Source organism: Ixodes scapularis, unplaced genomic scaffold, assembly GCF_016920785.2.
Source record: "Ixodes scapularis isolate PalLabHiFi unplaced genomic scaffold, ASM1692078v2 PGA_scaffold10__122_contigs__length_95168666, whole genome shotgun sequence".
Taxonomy (NCBI): Eukaryota; Metazoa; Arthropoda; class Arachnida; order Ixodida; family Ixodidae; genus Ixodes; species Ixodes scapularis.
Genome location: NW_024609836.1, coordinates 25,727,418 through 25,747,843, shown reverse-complemented (window position 1 = coordinate 25,747,843; position 20,426 = coordinate 25,727,418). Strand labels below are relative to the sequence as shown.

The following is a 20,426-nucleotide window of genomic DNA, read 5'->3' as shown; positions in this document are numbered from 1 at the left end:
TATCCGGAGCTCAGCTCGCGATATTTACAGGAACCGTGATCTTCATGAGGTTCGAACACTTCGAACTTCGCGAACTTAGGCTCCCCAAAAATTTGATCTTTTCGAGGTATCCGATCCTGAAGCTCCAAGAAATTAGAAGTTATTGAATATTGCGAACCTGAATCCTACAGGAATTGAAACCGTCAAATTTTGCGAACCTCAATAAAAAAAAAAAAAAGAAAAAAGTCGCAACCGTCGATTTTGAATTTTTAAAAACCTTGATGACTTCGACCTTTACGAATTCGAATCCGGGCAGCTTCGGAAGTTGCGAATCGAACCCCTAGGATGTTCATAAAGTTCAAAAACCGTTGAATTCGAACTTCGGGTGGTTCGCGACTTCCCCATTCCTATCCCCTGCTCTGCCCCTGCTCTGCTCGGTGGTCAATTTTGATTGACACATGGTCTATGTCCTTTCTCCAGAGAATTACAGTGAGGGCAATCACCAGGACACTTCACCACCCCAAGGAAGGGTATCTGTGATGCCTATCCCTGCCTCAGTGCCTGTTCTTGTGCCGGCGCCTGCCCCTGTCTCAGTGCCCGTCCCCCCGTCGGTGCCTCACCATGTGGTGACGCCTGCCCCTGTGTCGGTGCCTGCCCCAGTCTCCGTGCTTGCACCTGTCTTGGTACCTGCCCCTCTCCTGGTGCCTGCCCCTGTCTCGGTGCCTGCCCCTCAGTCAGCGCCTGCCCCTCTGTCAGTGCCTGATCATCTGGTGATGCCCCAGAGCATGGAAACTGGCATTCCAGAGTCCAGATGTAAGGCAAAACAGTTGATTTTGATTGTCAGTAATTATCCCCAAGTTTCTTGGTGTTACATGAAGATTGTAGAAATAGTCTCAAAAGTTTGCGGTTTTTAAAAATAACTAGAAAAAAGGTACAAGGTTTCAAATTCGCATAGAGAACTAGAATGTTTCTTATGTGCTACGCATGTCAGAATCATAAAGTGAACACAGTTTTGTTTTAATTTTTAAATGTTGAGTTTTTACAAATTTGCCAGATGTGTCAAATAATGGTGCCACGATTTTCCCAAATTTGCAGATTAATAAGGCCAGAAATGCTTGTCGTTAGTGCAACACACCTTGTAGTCCCGAATATATAGGGAAGGCCTGGGCATCTCTTTTGTACTGTAGAAAAGGACCGCTCATTTCTATTGCATCCTGGCCGTAAATATTGCTCTAACTAAATTATTTTTTCGTGAAAAATGCATCTTTGGGCCTGTGCTATCTACCACTGCTGGTTTTGAAAAGCTGTTTTGGCTGGAGTGGTTCTTTAAAGCCATTAAAAATACAATGTTCTCAACAGCACACTTTTCCCACACAGAAGAAGCATGACGTCGTCATTGTGACGGGTGCGCCTGCATTGTCTTTGCGATTACAGCAAACCTCTGTGAAATTTTAGAATATTCTGCCTAGTCGCACATCGAAACTTGAAAGTTTTTTAGTGTTCATTCTTGCCAACGCTGAAAATGCAGGTTTGCTCAGGTTGTAATTATAATGCAATTAAATGCAAAGGTGCAAGCGAGCTGGACAAGAATGATGAAAATAATCCCTGGAGAAGGGGAACAAGAGGGACAAAGGAGAAACATAAATCTCCAAACACAGCTAGGGGACTGGTGAGTGTCCCTCTTGTTCACCTTCTCCAGAGATTATTTTCATCATTCTTGTCCAGCTCGCTTGCACCTTTGCATTTAATTGCATTATAATTACAACCTTAACTTGCAAGCTTCACCCTTGTTGGTGTTAGACTGGTGGCAAGTGATGAAACCCGTTTGCTCTACTGACGTCTAACCCCTGGTTAGCTCAGTTGGTAGAGCGCTCTACCTGCAATGGAGAGGTCCCGGGTTCGATACCCGGAAAAGGCGGATTTTTTCGGTCGCTCACCAGTCCCCTAGCTGTGTTTGGAGATTTATGTTTGTCCTTTGTCCCTCTTGTTTCCCTTCTCCAGGGATTATTTTCATCTTTCATCATTGCTCAGGTCACGTTGGCACTGAGAGTAGGATAACTTCGACAGCTTTGTATGAGAAGTGCTACTCGCACCACACCTTTATTGAAAAAGCTTGCAATCAATCTACAGCCAGCCCCGATTTTCGTTGTGTCATCTCCTGATCCACAATTACTTCCCAAATACCATACACACCTCAGGAAAAATAATTAAATTAGATGGCTAGGAACCTCATTTACACTTACTTTTCTTTTTTTCATTGTGGAGTGTTAGAAACACTGTCCCAGCTTCTGAACCTTTCATGCCTTTCCTGATAGGCGTGCCATGTGGTATGTTGAGGAAGTCGAAGTTGGTAGTAAAACATTTGAAGCAGTGTAAGCGCACCACCCACGCCTTGTCGGATCCCCGAGACTCCGCGACCCCCAGACGTTGCCCCGCGAAACCCTCGGTGGAGGTCGCGATCCTTACTTTGCACACCTATGCTATAGGACATTGCTTTCTTAAGAGCTCTATTTGCTTCTGCACTGCTGTATAGACACATTGCCGAGAGCAGAAGTTTCCCGGTTGTCATTCAAGCAGATAGGTGTCCCTCAAGTTAAAAAAAAGTTTAAGAAACTTTGCCATAACAAACCTGAGATGCTTTTCTATAGAATGGGCGCCTTATATGTCAAGGCTGTAATATGTGATGTCATCTAAAATTGATGGTCGCTAACCCGCAAGAATCACCTAAATATTGACTAGATAGACTACTTTTGATGTGTTACTAGCTTTGTGATAATTGTTCTGGGAAGCAGTACAATGCAACCATGGCAGATATGATCATGATCATTTTATTTCCCGTGGGCGAAGGCAAATTGGAGTGAACAAAATGAGATAGGGAGCTCGGGATGCTTTTGAGTGGACTCGTTTCACCCGGTAGCAACGTTAACAATGATATTAAAATTGATGCATAACAATACACATAACAGAAGTTTAGTTATTATGCATTGTTGCACTCCCATCTTAGCTACTGTTTACTGACCTGGGCAATAGCAACTCCTTGGCAAGGTTCTAGCATTACAAAAGAAGGTGGTGCGATGCATTGGTAATAGACCTATTGCTATATTACCCTAGCATCAAGGGGAATGCAGGGATTGGTGTTCGACGCGCCGCACGTGCTGGCCTCAGCAGTACTAACTTTTCCAAAGCAAATACCTAAAACAAATGGCATCTTGCACGCGCGTTCGTCAACGCTTTATTTTGGTTATTTACTTCGAATTTTTTATACGGGAAGGCGAGCACGTGTGGCGCGTGGAACACCAATCCCTGCGTTCTCCTTGGTGCTTGAATATTATAGCAAATGGTTTATTTAGATTGTTGCACTCATATTGCATATTCCTTTTCTGAACCACAAGATTCTTACGATCCAACCACATTAGAACGTCAGAGTGGCCGTCGAAATTTAGAATACAAAAACAGCGAGTCTGTGTTTTTAGAAAATTATCAGCAGAAAACAAAAACATGTAACTCACGCCACAAAAGTATATTCAAGAAAATATTTGCACAAATTACGGGTCGGAGTAATTGAGTTACATAATTTTTAAATTTTTATATAGATTCCCCGAAACGGTAGAGATTATTCTCCATACTTTTAAGAACAAAGTAAGACTACATTTTAAGTCCTCAAGAATACTATGCCTCTCATCCTCAGTTTTTTTTTTCTTTGCCCCTTGTTCTGTAGGAATTATGGAACATATATTATCGCACCGTATGGTCAGATATTTTTTTGTTTGACAGTATGACAATGTTTCAAGTGCCCAATTTGTTGCATGTTTGTAAATATGTATATTGCTGCTGTAGCACCGTAACGTGAATTGAAATCTGGGATAGAGCTTACCAGAAATTTGTAGCTTCAATTCTGCAAACATTTGAAAGGCTTACCTATGCAATCTGTTAAAATTAATTTAGAATTTAGAGCTTTCTTTTTTTTTCTTATATTCTAAAACAAACCGATGCAATCAATACTGACTAGTGCAATTGCAGTCTAAACAATGATCACGTAATATGAAAACTTTAATTTACTAGGAGTTGGATTACAAAAACAGGTTTTTGTTTATTCAGTAGAAAATTTCACTATTGTAAATCACTGGAATTTAACGTTTCCTTTAGGATTTACATATTTAATTGCTTCAGCAACTTTTTTTTCTGAATTTGTTGTTTTCCGGTGATTCTACACCTACAACAACAGGGTTTCGTTTATCCAGTAGAAAAGTTTGCTATTGTAAATCACTGGAATTTAATGTTTCCTTTAGGATTTACATAGCTCATTGCTTCAGCATCTTTTATTTTGCATTTGTTGTTTTCAGGTGATTCTACACCAGTGGAAGGAAGATCAGGGGGGTCATCTACTCCTCAATTTGTGGGGAACCAATCCCCGCTTGCCTTGGAGGATGGAGGTGAACACGAAGCTCTATCTGCTGGTCCACACGGTATGTAACCTAACAAGATAAATTAGCCTAACATTAAATACTACTAGCCATTCATAAAAAGGTGTCGCGTGCCTACTCAAACATAGGTTTAGTATGTATTATTTGTCGATATGTATATACTGGAGTTGCCAAGAACAAAAAAATTATCATTCGAATATAAGTTGGCCAATATTTTCTAGGGGAGAACTCGAAAAAAAATTGGACAAAGCAAACTTTGTTAATCACATGCTCTGCTATTTATTGCATGGGGCCAGAAGCTTAGTCATCATCAATAGTTCTTCTAAGTATGTTACAGTCATCGGTTGCTTATCTGGCAGTCCACATTACGTCGTCCTCTGTGCTGCATTCTGCACCGTGGCTCGCTTTAAATGCTGAACGGCTGATTCCATCTACCACTATCAGAATAAAAAGGAAAGGGAATTAATGCTAAATATTGAACGTAGAAGATGTGCATGGCGAGGTAAGTAACATAACACCGACTTTGATTTTTTATGCCTTTTGAGTTGTTAGCAAGAAATGGTACAATCAATAGGCTCAATACCTCAGTAAGCTCTGTTCATTTTTTTTTTGTTATAAGCTTTGCGTACACTTAACCCTGCTTAGGTTTTTTTTTTATTTTTCAGCTGTTTAGGAGCACCATAAATGTAATTAAATAAAGGCCATTCGGACAGAAAATAGCCAGGAGTTGGGGCCCGAAGGAACACTGTTCTCACAATTCTTGAGGCATGTACGGCAGCTTGGGGGAAAAGCCAAAACATCTTTACTTTCCGCATCACATACGTCACCCCAGATGGAAATTATTCTCGTAGCCTAGGAAGTTTGGGGACGATTCTTTCTTTTTTTATCATCAAGTTGATATAGCTTCTGGACATGTGTGCCTTTCCTGAGAAGCATGTCGTGTAGTGGGTTGAAGAAGGCTTGCTCGTCAGAGTTGGTAGTAACACGTGAAGCATCATTAAAAAGTGCCATGTCCACCTCATCGGTTCCTTATGGCCCTCCTGCCACCCCTGATGTGGCCTTGTGACTTATAAATTGTGCAGCTTTGGTCTATAAATGACTGATTTCATAAAATTACCCAGGTTCCTTAATATACTGACATAATTTGTGATTTGCTGTTATAGGTGCTGCCGGGACTGCTGAACGTGGAGAGCCTGGGGACATCTCCTACCCTCCACTTTTTGCTGTCATGGATGGTCAAGTATGTATAGGAACGGGATATTGTCTAACCTTTAATTTATATAACAGTTTTGGAACAAAATATATTTAATGAAGTTATAATAAGTTACTACTTAGGTCTTGTGGGCCTCTCACTTCCTGCTGTAGGTGCTGAGTTACAGGTGTTATGTAGGCCATAAGCAGTAAACAGTGCAAAATAGGGGAGGGGGGGGTGTCATTGTTCACGGGGGGATTGCTTAACTGGTGTACAGAATTCTTATAGTCGGTCCCGTTTAACCCCCTAGAGATAGATACACTTATTTGTTTCCCGCCTGTTACATTCAAAAATTGCCGTTGGACAACGCCGACACCAGCTTTTGGGCCACGCGCGGCGAATTTGTGATGTTTTGCTGGCAACATGAGCCTCACTCGATTTTAATTGAATTTTTCATAAGTATCAAATTTAATTTAGATCCAAATCGAATCGCAGCAATGGCACGGTTGCCACAATGATTTGCTTGGAGTCTGTTTAGGATAGCTGAGCTTGTGTTTCTAAGTCTTTTTAACACGCTGGCCCTTAGCACGTGGTTTAGTTCTGAAATGCTAATGGCTTTCGTTCCTGTTGGACGTGCCAAATGAACCGGGCTCAGTGTTGTGCCTGTTGTTTAGACTTATGGAGAGGTCCGAGAGGCACGAGCCGAGAAACTTGGTCGCTGCTCGAAAGCTCGACATGAATGAGTCCATTTTTCAGAAATCGTGTTGGAAACAATTTTTAGCAAAATAGAGGTATTGTTTTTTTCTTCTGTTAGCCTCGTGCCACATTTGTGGTTTCATTTGTTCCCACTGAGCAATATGAATTTGACCCTCGTGTTACAATTGTCGTTGCGCAAATGTGATAGGTTTACTGCCAATTTTAAACAACAGTACCAATAAAGAATGCCTAGCTATATCTTAACTAACATATTATTTCTCTAAGACTGCATAACTTGGTCTGAACTACATCACTGTGCTAATGTTGCATCCTGTCACCCCCAAAAGTCTTATCGGTTGTTTTTCCTGATCATAAACCTTTCTGTTGTCCCTTCAAAAACGTATCACCGAAGTTCTACTGTATTATGTGCTATTCCTGTCAGTCCCCTATTTGATTTTGTCTCGTAGTAATTAGGGTTGTGAGCTCTGCAATTATTAGGAAGGTGCTATGCTCATGTACTTTTGCATAAATAGAAACTCGTGGTGATGACCAGGGGTGGTGCATCTCTTGGGATATACAGTAAACGTACCAACATACATATAACGAGAAGCTGAGGCCATAACACTTGACAAAAGGTCACAGGGAATTCTATTACTTTCATACTAAAACAGTCGCCTTCTTTTAAATTTTTGTATCATAACAAACGTCTACAATGAGCTCCCAAAATATGAAAAACTAGACTATAGTTCGTAGGTAAAATGTTTGACTGAATGTGTTTTAAATTTGTCTAAAATGGTCTGCACTATGCAGGTTCATCTTGGACAAGGTATAACGATAAGAGAGGACACCCTGAACCATGCCCTGAGCCATGCTTCCACTCCTGGACGCTTCGTAAGAATGGTGGCTCGTGGAATCTGGGAGCCTGCAGCGCTTTTTGATCGTAGCGTTACTGGTCAGGCATGTAGGCGCCTACTCAAGGATGGGGCTGTGGGGAAAGAACCCCTCACCCCAGCGAAGGTGGATGCAGTCACCGGTGAGTGCACCAATTACTTAGAAGCATTGTTTAGATCTAAAATAGTTAAAATAGAAAAAAAAATCCATGACTGAGTCATGGATTTTTTTTTTTAATTCAGGATTTTAAAAAACAACAATGCTGATTCTCTGGCTTGCAGTGGCGTACGGCTGCTACGCTGAAAGGCAGGCAGCCAAGGAGAAAGAGGGTAAGAAGGAAGGCGAAAACAAGAAAGAAAAAAGGAGGACTCACAAGAAGAATGGAGAAGAGCTGACTGTGAAGGATGTTGTTAAAGTGTTGCTGGGCGACTTTTTGGTGGATAAAAACAGGGAAGACGACAGGGCAAAAAAAAATCAAAAGAAAGCCACTCCTGAATGCTCGTACTCCCATGAGGAAGCCTAAAATATTTTTGCAGCATTTTCTTGATTATTGTATGGGTTGTGCAATATGTAGGCGTGTGTGAATACTGCTGACAATCGAATAGCACTTGTGTCATTCATCACCTTCATGGTACAAGGTAATGTCACGGTTGCAGGCTCTCTCTGCGGTGTTAAAGCTAAGTGTGACACTGCGCTATTCGATTTGAAGCAGTGTTCGCACATCCCTAGCAATATGTTTTTTTCTTTCTACATTACTATGGTTAACTTTTTCTTTTCATCGCAATTTACAATATGTTTTGCATCTTTTGCAATAAGCTTGCATTATGTTGTGATGTTTGCCGTATTGTCTTGACATTTTTACACGGTATTTTTTTATCTGTGCAGTGCAGTTCTGCATGATTATTTGCAGCCTTTAAAAGTATTTTCTGTTTATTAAACCACCCTAAATTGTATGAGGTTTAAAGTATTTTTGCAATAAAATTATAAAAAAAAATTGTCATACTTCACTATACTCTGTTTCCCCTTCTGATGCAGTGCAGCAGATGCTACGAGCTATTCCTACCAAACAAGCACGGCGAGCGTGTCACATAATTGGCCACACCCCGCGCAGCTGTGCCCTACTGGAAAGTCGGGTGACATGCTTTCAGCAGTGGATTTGCTGGGATGGCTTGTAGCATCAGCTGCAGTACATCGGAAGGTGAAACAGAGTAGGTATGTTACTCTATTGAACTATTTCTATTATTTTCCGGTTTTTCCTGATACGGTTTAATGTACGGTTAGACCCACTCCGGTGAAGCTCTACGGATTGGCCAGATACGGTTCAGCTTCCGCTTCGACCAATTACGGTTGGGTTTCCGGACTGGGTATTTCCGGTTCATTTTACGGTTTCTAGAGATCCGGTTTGCTTAGGGGCCCATATGACGGATTGAAATTCCGGATTCATTCCGGTTTATTTTTAAACCGTTTTTTTGGTAGGGCTAACTCCCTGTAACACCGAATTAGAGCGCAGCTCTTGAGGAGGAGGAGGGAAGGGTACTGGGGGGAGTGAAGTGACCTGGGGGGGGGGGTCACGTGACCTTGGGGGGTCGCGTGCCCTTGGGGGGCCACGTGACGACGCCGATGATGTCATCAGTGACGTCACTGATGACGTCATCAGTGACGATGCGATGCGGACTCCGATGACGTCATCAGCGATGATGACGAAGACGATGCGGATGTCGGTGACGTCATCAGTGAGGTCACTGATGACGTCATCCGTTATGATGACGATGCGGATGCCGGTGACGTCATCAGTGACGTCACTGATGACGTCATCAGTGATGATGACGATGCGGATGCCGGTGAGGTCATCAGTGACGTCACTGATGACGTCATCAGTGACGATGACGACATCGGGGAGGTCACGTGACCTCGGCGGGGGGTCACGTGACCCTGAGGGGTGGTCACGTGACCTCGGAGGGTGTCACGTGACTTCGAGGGGGAGTCACGTGACCTCTGGGGGTCACGTGACCTTGGGGTGACCTTGGTGGTCACGTTACCTTGGGATGACCTTGGGGGTTGCGTGACCTTGGGTTGACCTTGGTTACGGCGACGCCGACATCGCTCAAGCCGGGAACACGCCCCTAAGAGCTGCGCTTTAAACGTCCGCCGCAATCGCCGTTTCGCGTGCTGCGTCCATGGGTGCAACGACAACAGAGCCCGGCACAAAGGCGTGGGATGTCACAGCCCTCCGAAGAACCGACAGCTGAGAGAAATATCTGCCTCCAAGGTTCACCGTGCAGGCAATAAGGGGCGCTAAGTGAGACTTCCAGCTTCAAATCTAATTTTGATTGTTCGCGATGGCACGACCGTTCGATCGCTCCGTCCCTATGCTGGAGCGGCGTAGCAAGATCGAGAAAAATCGAGCACTCGTGATGAAGGCCAAGATCTATGCTTCATGCTCGTTCGAGAACGTTCTCGAGCTTCGAAATTTTGCTGTTGACTTGGGATTGCGGCATAACTCACTGGCTACTGGTGGGTGGGGGGTGGCGTGATATTTTATATAGTGTGAGGAAGGACAGCGGCACTAGTAGTGCTAAATGCCACGCTTGGGCACCCGTCCGTGAACCCTTGAGCTCATCGAGGCATATATGACATACTGGCTTCGAATTGTGCATTGATTAGTAGTTGTGTTTACTTTTTTCCCCTGTCCCCGAATAATTCGAAAACTGCCGGCAACTGTATATGACAGCAGTAATCTTCTTCGAATTAACCGTTGCATATGTTTAAGATTTCTCTCACTAAATACCAAGGACTTTGACGGGATGCACACGTTGGTCCGAATTATTTGCCAGTTTGAAATAACGACATTCTACTCATCAGTTCAGCCTACACAAGAGACCAAGTTCACTTTTCTGAATGCATTATATTAAATAAACATGTTTTTTGTTCTAGTAATATGTATGCACTTCAGCATAGTTGATGCCTCAGGCAGACGTGTTCCAACCCTATGTTTATCCATAGGCCTCTTCGATGAATCAGGAGTTCAATCACACTTTCCTCCCTCCTTCTTCGTGCTCTCCATAAAATCCACTTGGCTTTACCTAAGAAATAAATAGAACTACTTTTAGTGATGTCTTCGAAGAAATATGTTCATTGAGTAAAATATTCCTTCTTTGAAAACACAGTTATTAGGCGCCCGTTTCCTGCCTCAGCGGCGTCGCCGTCGGCGTAACCGCGCGCGTTGCATTATGGGAATAATGCAAGCGGGCGTGGCCGCGCGTTGCGCTTTGAGAATAATGCGAGCGGGCGTAACCGCGCGTTGCTTCATGGGAAAATGTTTCCGCCAAATTTAGCGGGAAAATTTCCCTGTTAAATTTAGCCGGAAAAATTTTCGCTCAATATCTTTGCAAAATTTTGCGGAAATTTTCCGCAAAATGGGAGGGGAGCAGGAGAGGAGGAGGGGACGGTACGGAGGGGAGAGGGCATAACCTCCTCTCCGTACTCTCCCCTCCTCCTCCTCAAGAGCTACGCTCTAATTCAGCATAACAGAGAATCGTAAACATTTTCATTTTTCTAACTGCTCTATGTTCAGTGCACTGACTTGCTTGCATATTTCGAACTTGTTTATACAGCCTTTTATCGCTAGCCGAGCGCGCTCAGCTCAGTGAGATAAACATGTGTACACACAAAAAACACGAAAAAGGCTTTTTTTGGGGGGTGGGGTCACTTGTAAGGCTAACAAACATCGTCTAAACACATTGCCTTCTGTGAGCTTTAGTAATCTAGGGAACTACCTCAGTAATATGCCCGAAAGTTAAATTATTAAGAAAAAATAATACTCAACTTGACAGCAACAAGTTGAGCCGAATGGCGACAATGTCACTTCATGCTGCTGACGCAAGTTTGTCAACTAACCATCCTGAGTTCTATATTTCAAGAGCTCATGTTATCAAGCTTCATTAGTCTCGGTAAACGATCCATGAGTTACACAAAATTGCGTGACGGTGATGGGTACCTTTTGAAGCGCGTTTATAACAAACCACTGTCACACGCGCGCAGGCCCCTTCGCATAGATCTCAGCTTCAACATATCGGCCCCAAACATGGGCAAAAAACTCCGTACATTATTCTTAGAATATTGCCTCCTTACTACTCAGCTTACTAACTTACTAACCACTAAAGACAACAAACGGCTTTAAACCCAAAGATGTCAGATGCTCAATGTTCTAAAAACCGGAGCTTGGGAAACAAAAATAGAAGTTTGACAACATGCTCGTACTTACAGAGAGTAAACAAATAGTGCAGTACCCCTGCTTGCTACAGACGTGCCAAAGGCGTTTTCGGGTGTCCTTTACACAATGTTTCTGGAGCATTGTAGCTTCAATGTTGCTGCGCCAAAGCAAAAAAAAAAAAAAAGAATCACCTACTCTAACAAACTATACTAAGAAGCGTTTTCTGGGTAGACTTTGCCGCGAGGTGAGAGCGTTCGCAGGCTCGGCAGATCTACGAACACCCCACCGCTGCAAATCCTCGGATATCTAAATGGATCGATGGATGGATGGATGGATGTTAGTGGCTGTAACCATTTTTAACGGACGGTAGCTTGCGCCACCTAGCCTGTGCCTAAAAGGACAAAAGATAATGTTATTGCGCCGCCCAAGTTTGCTCGCTCCGGTCCACGCATGCAACGAAAGGGTGGGTGGGATCGGTCCTTCGCCGGCCGGCTTTTATTTCGATGAAGCGACACTTTGTTTTTGTCGTTATGAGCGAAACACCTGCTGGCACGTGCAACTAACACACGATCATACATAGCTTATACGTGAAGTCTTCCTGAATTCTAATCCATTCTACCTTTGGCACGTCCTCCAAGTGCAAGCTCTTTGGCGGCATACCGGGCAAGCACGTACCGGCTCGTTATTCCTACGAAGCTTCACGGGGTAGCACCAGTAGCACGCACGATCTCGTCCAATCGAGCGCACTAACATGCATACCAACACAAAAAACACGAGGACATTAAGTTGCTTGGTAATCGCAACACACGACGCCCTGCAAGAGTTGCGGATTCACATCGCAGAATCAACAATCTCAGTGAGCCCATTGATCCTTCATTCCGATTCACCAATAAAACCCTCGCGCAACAATCGGCTATAAAAAAGAAAAAAAAAAAAAGAAAAACGAAATAAAACTCCGTTTTTTTTTTTTTTTTTTTTGTTGGAAGGAGTACGTCTCGAATTTGCGTTTTCGTGTGTTATTTCGACACATGTTAAACATATTTGTTTTCTATTTTAACCTTTCTCACTAAATAGAAAATATTTTTAAAAGAATAACGATGCCTTCTTGCAATGACACACTTTATTTGGCCCGTATCAAAGAAATTCTGACGACTCCTGCCAACGCTGGCTGCAATCCCAAAGTCGTTCTCCTGAAACCTCAGCAATGTGCACCCAACTGCGCGTTTCGAACACACCTTGGCGTTACCAGACGTTGCGCTGTTGTTACAAGATGGAATTAAAATTTGATGTGCTAATATTTCGCAGCTACTACTCGGTCCCTGAGCACCCCGAACCACCAATGTGGTAATGACATAAAAAAACACGTAGAAGCTTGAATATCGTTAGAAGTGTCTTAAGTTTTGACAGCAGAAGCGTGCTAGCATGGAAGTTGGGGGACTCAGCTTGCCGGAACGTGCATAGCTCTACAGCTTCCCAGCACTTAACATCCGTGCCAAAAATGTCCAGCCACTAGGTTGTGGACGCAAGCGCGGTGTCCGATATTTCGGAAAAGCTACTGCGCATGCCCAAAACGCTTTTCACAATCCGTTTGACGCAAATGATAACACACGGAAGGCACTTTTCGAGCGGTCTACACGCATTCGTTTTGGCTTAACGCCCCTTCGGTATTCTGTATGAAGTAGCCCGAGTCACAGACCAAGGGTGACTCTGTGAGAACGTTCGAGTGTTATGGTTTGATGAGCTCGAGTTGTTCGAAAAATGGAAAGGAACTTTTTAACATTCTCGATACAAGGATGCCACGATAGAGCCTCAAAAGTCCTGGAGCGCTTGTAGCCAGAATGAACAACAAGATTGGATAATTCAATGACTAGAAATATCCAATAGACCATGTAAGATGCGAGCTGAAAGGTCCATCAGAAGGAAATATGCCCTTGAGCGTGAATGTTGAACGAGTTTGAATTTCGAACGAGACGGAAGGTCCAACCAAGTCCGCGAGGGGTCAACAGGTCGGAAAATCCAACCGGACGGAAACCCATCCAGGCCCAAATGTTCCACATGCCTGAATATTCTACGAGTCTGAATGACCAATTTTGAATCTTTTGTTGTAAAGGATCTTTCTACCTGTTAAAACCTGTTAACGAATTTATTTCCACGGGATTTATATTTCTAGAATTTTTCGAAATGTTGCTTTCGGGATGCCACTGTTTTGTTGCCAGGGGGAGAAGTTTCAAGTGAACTTTAATTCGTAAGATAAAAATAAATAAATAGTGTAGTACTTTTCAAAATTTAGTTGTTTATAGTATTCGGAAACTCAGTATATGAACAATGATTGCAGTGAACACAGTACGAGAGATTTAGCACATGCATGAAATAAGAGCATTCTTCCTAGTGATGTAAAATTACATTAAGGATCATCAAAATTTACAATTCAGTTTGTGCCCAGGATAGTTGTATTTTAACATTGTAGTAGTAGCTCAGAGTGTTGAATTTTGGAGAAAAAAATTGAAAACCCGACGCTCGCTTGTGTACGTTTGTTTGAAATAAAAGTGACCCAAGGATAGTCTGTTATTCGAATCCTAGTGTGCTCATATTTTAACGAAACCTATCTTTTTCGGGAACGCATAAAATTAATACTAGGGCTTCAAACTGCTCTTACATGCCCTCTCAAATAATTTCATAATTATTGCAAATTTCAAAATAGTTGCTAACCCTCATAGTCTGGATTAAATTTCTGTCATTTTGCGGTCATCTCTTTTGTGCAATTGTTAACGGAATCATGAAAATTTTGGGAATTTATTTTTAGAGATGTACCGAAGCCCTAGGTAGGTAAAAATTTCAAGTTGTTTAGTATTTTTCATTTATCCCGTAGTTTTCCGCACGACAGTTTCAGGGGTAAAAATAAAGATAAGGTTTAAATTATTTTTATTAACAAAACACGTCATTACTTCCGCTATATAGCTTCGTCAAAAAGGAGCGGCAGGATTGAATTCCTGGTGCGGCGCTCTAAAATCAGTGCCGTCCACGTATTGGAAGTATACAGATTTAATATAGACATGCTTATTTTGCTATTATATATTAAAAAAAAATAATGGGCCCAGGGCTCTATGGAGCTTAAATTATATTTTAAAATGTGTCACATGGATTGATCATTATATTTAACTTTTGTAATCGGGTTTAAAAACAAGCGCATCTCCACGTGGGGAATGATGTTGATCGGGGCAAAGCTCTGGTGGTGCTCGTCTGCGTAGACGCTGAGCCGCAGCATGCCGAGCCTTTCGTTCGTTTTAATCCATGTCAGAAAGAAAGTGTGTGGTATGGAACGTGGTTATATACGCATTTGAGCATTTGACCGCAGCGTGACATAGATGAAAACAAACGAAAGGCTCGGCATGCTGCGGCTCAGCGTCTACGTAGACAAGCACCACCAGAGCTTCGCCTCAATCAGCATCATTCAGCACGTGAAGATGCGGTTGTCTTTTTTTTTTTTGCCCTACACGAGCACGGGAGCGCGTTCTCGCGTGCTCGTGAGCACGTGAGCTCACGAGCAGGAGCACGTGCATCCTACGGCGGACGGACATACGGACATGGCTAGCCCCTAAAGGGGTATCCACACCAAGGAGAACTCCACGGACGGATGTCGTGACGTCAACAACCCGGGAAACTCCGTCTTCGGCTCCGCCACGTGCACCTGCGGAGCTTTCAAGCTGACAGCACGAAGCCTCCGCGCCTCCTCCACGGAGGAGAACGGGAGAACGGCGCCGCGAGGCGTCAAAAAAGAATGACGTATGTCTCCCGTGATGCGCGCTCCGCGGAGGAAAGGAGCGGATTTCTCCTTCGTGTGGATACCCCTTAAGGAGCTTCGCCCCTAAAATTATTTTCCGGAACATTTTAAATGGACTCTTGAAGCCCTATATTGAATAATTAGGATTACATAAAATGAGTGATCTATGGTATCAGGGTTTACGCAGAGATCGATAAAAAGCGCGAGAAACATTTCAGTCTTATCCTGAGACCAATAAATGATGTATAAACATTTCTACAAAAACCCCGAGACTGGGACAAATGATGTATAAAATATTTTCTACTTACAACGTTAACCTTATTTGTCGCCAATCACAGTAATGAATTTATTAGGCAATACGTGTCTCTGAAAAAAAAGGTATTTGGTTTCGGTAATTTTTTTTTATTATATCTGCAATTGCTTGTGCGAAGAACTTTATGGGGAAATTTAGTTTAAACTTTAGACGCACGTCCGCTTGAATATTTTGAACACCAGTCAAAGCTGTGCACGTGCGCTTTTCACTTCCGAGAATCCACAAAAAGTTGTCCGCGGGTTTAGTATAGAAATCAGTCTAAAATTCCGATGTTATTCATAAATATGTTTTACTATATATGCGTGATTGTCGACCATTTCATCCCGTCTAAGCTTCGTTAACTTTCGAGTTGAATCCAGGGTTGGGAGTAGACCGTTTTTTTTATTTATTTAAATGAATAAAGCGAATTCAAGCAATGTCCTACACGCAACAGCTTTCGCTGAATACCAGACAGTGCAAAAAATTCTAAACGCTCTGTTCAGTAGAGGCACGTATCTGGCCAGACATTCACGGAGTTCGGCACTCAGTGTGTTCAGGTGAATGCCATCCAGTCCGGTCCTGAGCTGCTCCGTGCCCAGCCAAGCCCGAGGTAGTTGGAGATTGCCGTGGACCACACGATGCCCAAGAAATGTTCTGGCTTGGACGTCCACGGTCTCAGCCAAGCTCCAACATACATTTTTGGGTTCATTTCAGCTCCAGAAACGTCCCTAAACTGCCTTAAAGTTTCTACCGCCCGCATTATATCTTTCTGAGCATGGCCAATAAGGGTGATGTCATCCGTGTAAGCTAGCAGCCGTGCTGACATTTTTTCACCCAGGCTTGCACCCTTTTTGATGCGGTAATTCAACATTGCCTTACACATCGGTTCTAGATAGATAGCAAAAAGTATGGGCGACATTGGGCATCCTTGGCGTACCGACGACTTCACGGAAACGGATCATGACTTGCGTTCCTTGATTGGGATCCGTGTGCTTATGTCCCTGTAACATATTTTAATAAAATTGAGCACAAATTCTCCGGTTCCGCAGTGCTTTAATAAAAAAAAGGAGTAACACACTTTATCAAACGCTATTTTCAAATATATTAAAAAATTCGAACATCAACCAAGCCCTTCTGTAGGAACCCAACGTTTCAAGACCAATTCGGCCTCTTCTTCAGGGGCGACTACGGCTATGGCCGTTGAGGAGCAGTGTCCTTTTCTTTTTCTTCTACGGCGTGTGTTTGGTCTTCTACGTAGAAGAAAAAGAAAAGGACACTGCTCCTCAACGGCCATAGCCGTAGTCGCCCCTGAAGAAGAGGCCGAATTGGCCTTGAAACGTTGGGTCCCTACAGAAGGGCTTGGTTGGTGTTCGAATTTTTTTTAATATTAATTACTCCCAACCAGACAGATCTCTGTCAAATGTTTACTTTTAAATATTTTCAAATATATTTGTAGGACAGCCGTGGGACATCCTATCGCTTCTGCCGTTTCCGCTATAATATTCTTTATATGCAGATTAGTGAATATCGACCTATCTTAAAAACCATACATTTGATGATTTCGAACTATCAGATGGAATGCAACTTCCAGGCGTTTATTGTAATTTTTGCTAGGGTCTTATAATCCGTTGTCAGAAGGCTTATTGGTCGAATGTATTGGCTACTTCGGATTGACCCCTCGCTTTTCCGTTTTGGAATTAGTATCGTTGTCGCCTGTCGCATTGAAGGTGGGAGAAGTTTTCGGTTGTATATATCCGCATACACTTTCGTTAAAACCGGGACTAGTTCCGATGAAAATATTTTGTAGAAAGCTGCGCCAAGTCCATCAGCCCCGGGCGACTTCTTTGGTGCCAGTTCCGCCATTGCACCTTGTACCTATACCTCGCTGATGGGCCCATTAAAGCACTAATTCAGTTTCTCCGGTACCTTGGGTATAACTCAGACTTGGACGTAGTTCAACTACTCTACTCAAACTACTGTAGTTTAACTACTTTTCCGAGTAACTTGGTAACTTCCAATTACAACTTTATTTGGGTAATTAGTAGTTTAATTTAACTACGTTTTTCTGGTAACTTCTACTCAAATTACTAACTACTTTCAAAACCGTTTTTTTTTTTTTTTTTTTTTTTTTTTTTTTTTGTAGCAAAAGTTTGAGCGCAGAAATAAATAAGACGTCGGCAGATAAAGTAGCATTCCCGAACAAGGGGCCCCCTCCCATTCCGTTTCACGCGCTTATACTCGGCAGCCGTAGAAACTGCATCACAGGTGTCCTTGGGCCAAGGTGGCGCCGAGCAGCCAAAACATAACACCGGCGCGCCCGAACGCAGACAGAGATGCTTAACAAGCCTTGGTAAGGTATTGACCTAATCCGGTAATGCGCCCAGGCGCCGCCACTCCAGCTGCACCGTGCGAGCAAAGACGGGGATGGAGGGGGGTGAAAGACAAGGACACTCCGAGAGTTGTTTTCATGTCTGCCTTTAGTGAGTTCTGACTCAAACGGTTTGGGGGCCACGGGGGGCGCCACTGAAATGACCTCGCAGCTTAACACCCGTTCACATGGTCGCCTCGTCAGTGCATACTCCCTTGCAAAGCCGGACTTCCCGCACGCAAACGCAGACACGGATAATCCGTACATAGGAGCACGTTCCCACTTCCAGCTGCCACAGTACGGGCGACCTGCTTGTTTACAAAATCCTTCGCGTCCTTCCGACCTTCCGCGCCAGGGAGACCTCCTCTTTGTTGAACGATTGAACGAACGGCGTGTCAGGCGCGTCAGGATACCGTAGGCGCCGGCGAAGATTGTGAGTCACCCTTGGGAGATTCTTTTGTTGGACCCAGCGTCAGCGGCGAAATATGCTTCGTTTCATCTTCTGTTAAACCAAAACTTTTTTTTTCTTCAGTAATGTAGCACTGCAACGAGAGGTGCAGTCTTCCGGATTGTCTCATCGTCGTGGCTCGAGGCTTGATCCCTTGAAAGTCAGGTGCACTCACTCAGCGTACGCTTCGAAAGTCGTGAAAATAAAGAGGGACCAATCATGACACTCTCAACTTGCCGAAGAAAAAAAGAAAAAAAAAGGAGGAGAGTTTGTTGTAAAAGACCCTCTAGCCGAGGCAAACCTCACATGTTTCGTCATGAACACCGAAGATGCGGACACTCGTTTACCCTGGCCGAATTTCAGGCCCTTCTTTGTGTTTGTTTCTGAGACAGAAACCTCTGTTCAAGCGAAATGCAAACTATGTCTTCCGAAAACCAAGGTCCTGGCTGCATGCAAGAAGTCAAATTCCAACCTCAGGAAACATATGAAGGTGAGCTATATTTCTTTATTTTCATCATTCTTGTCCAGCTCGCTTGCACCTTTGCATTTAATTGCATTCTATTATATTTCTACTTCGTTTTGAGCTATGTGTGAAAATCTGATTTTACGGCAACAGACGAACGCTGTGACTAGTGCTTGTGATTGGAGCTACAATAGAATACGAAGTTAATTTCACGCCTACACCTTTTGACCGCTGCTTAAATTATATTACCTTTGAGCTTGAAACCTGCAAGTAGCTCTTACGGTCGGGCTATGATCGTAGTTACAATTCGCCAGATAATGAAAATTTTGTGCTGCCTAACTTCTTTAGCTAATGAACATAAACGTAAAGTTATATTTTGTCTGACTATTGGGAGTGCTTCACTTGACACAATGTCATAAATTGCAGTCGCTGCACCCTACCCAACTCTCGAAGCTGGACAGCGGCATTCGCAAACGAACGGCATGCCATGACTCTGGATCGAGGCCTGAAGCAGAAAGGGAGGCCAAGCAGCTGAAACTGGATGCCTTTCGTTCCGGAGTTTTAACCCAGAAATCCTACGAGGAGGTCGTCGAAAACTTTGTAATCGGGGCGATGCAGCCTTTTTCCGTCGTCGAACACGAAGACTTCCTCAACATGGTGACACGGCTTGCGCCGACGAAGACTCCACTGACGAGACGTGCGCTCATGGAACGCATTGCTGCCCGCTCTGACAAGACCAAGCAGCGGTTACTGGACGAGTTGGGGAGAGCTGAGCACATCGCAATCACGGCCGATTGCTGGAAAAGTTTCAACCGGTAGGTGCTGTTTTATACTATTTGAGCGCGAAAAGATATGATTTAAAAAAAGGCTGCCCTTGTATTATTAAATTTAAAAAAAATAGAAACAGAAGAAGAAAGACATTTCTAGAATCGGGCGAACAGTTTACATTGCTTTTTCTCGGTGGAGCTTCTATATCCAAAGGAGAAGGGATAAAACGCAACGTTTAAAATGAACACAATAAAAGTTTAGCAGCGCTCAGCGTATTAAACAGTTTAATACACCTCAGTGCACACGTGGATGATCGGTGACCGAGTGTGTTAACAAACTGCAGCTCGAAGCACGTGGATCGAAATTTCGCGCGGCATATGTGATTAATAGAGCTTCACTGGAAATAGAAAACAACGATGGGTTGCAAGGCCGTGCAGGCCTTGCAACCCAACGGTGACCTACGGGCCGTGCAGGCCCGTAGGTCACCGTTGGCGGGCGGCATATCTCGGGGATCCTGAGTTTATAACCTCCCCTCTGCCCGTTACGATGACGAACTAGATGAGCTTCGCACCGGCATGTGTTCTTTTAATCACTACAGGGTAGTCCAAATGAAAGACCGCAGGCTAGTAGCCGTGCTTCACTGACGTAGCGCTGTCTTAACTTTCATACAACAAATTTGACTTTTTTTGGCGCCTATCAGGAAGTATTGTGACCTGATGAAGCATCCCACTGAACGGTGCGGTTGGCACTCAAAATATGATTTTATTCTTTTCAACTTTGAACGAACGCAAGGGCAAGAGAAGGAAATATATTGTCACTAAATTTCATCCCGCCGGCTGTTCGCTGTAATTATATATCAATCAATCAATCAATCAATCAATTTTATTTACATCATCATCAAATAGTGATGT

The 20,426-nt window shown here is 43.5% G+C and overlaps 1 non-coding gene across 1 annotated transcript; it reads left to right on the top strand.

Moving 5' to 3' along the window:
* The first annotated feature begins 1,828 nt into the window (after nt 1-1,828).
* Trnaa-ugc lies at nt 1,829-1,897 on the top strand. Its single transcript has one exon. It is a non-coding gene; the product is annotated as a tRNA-Ala (tRNA).
* Nucleotides 1,898-20,426: the final 18,529 nt, after the last annotated feature.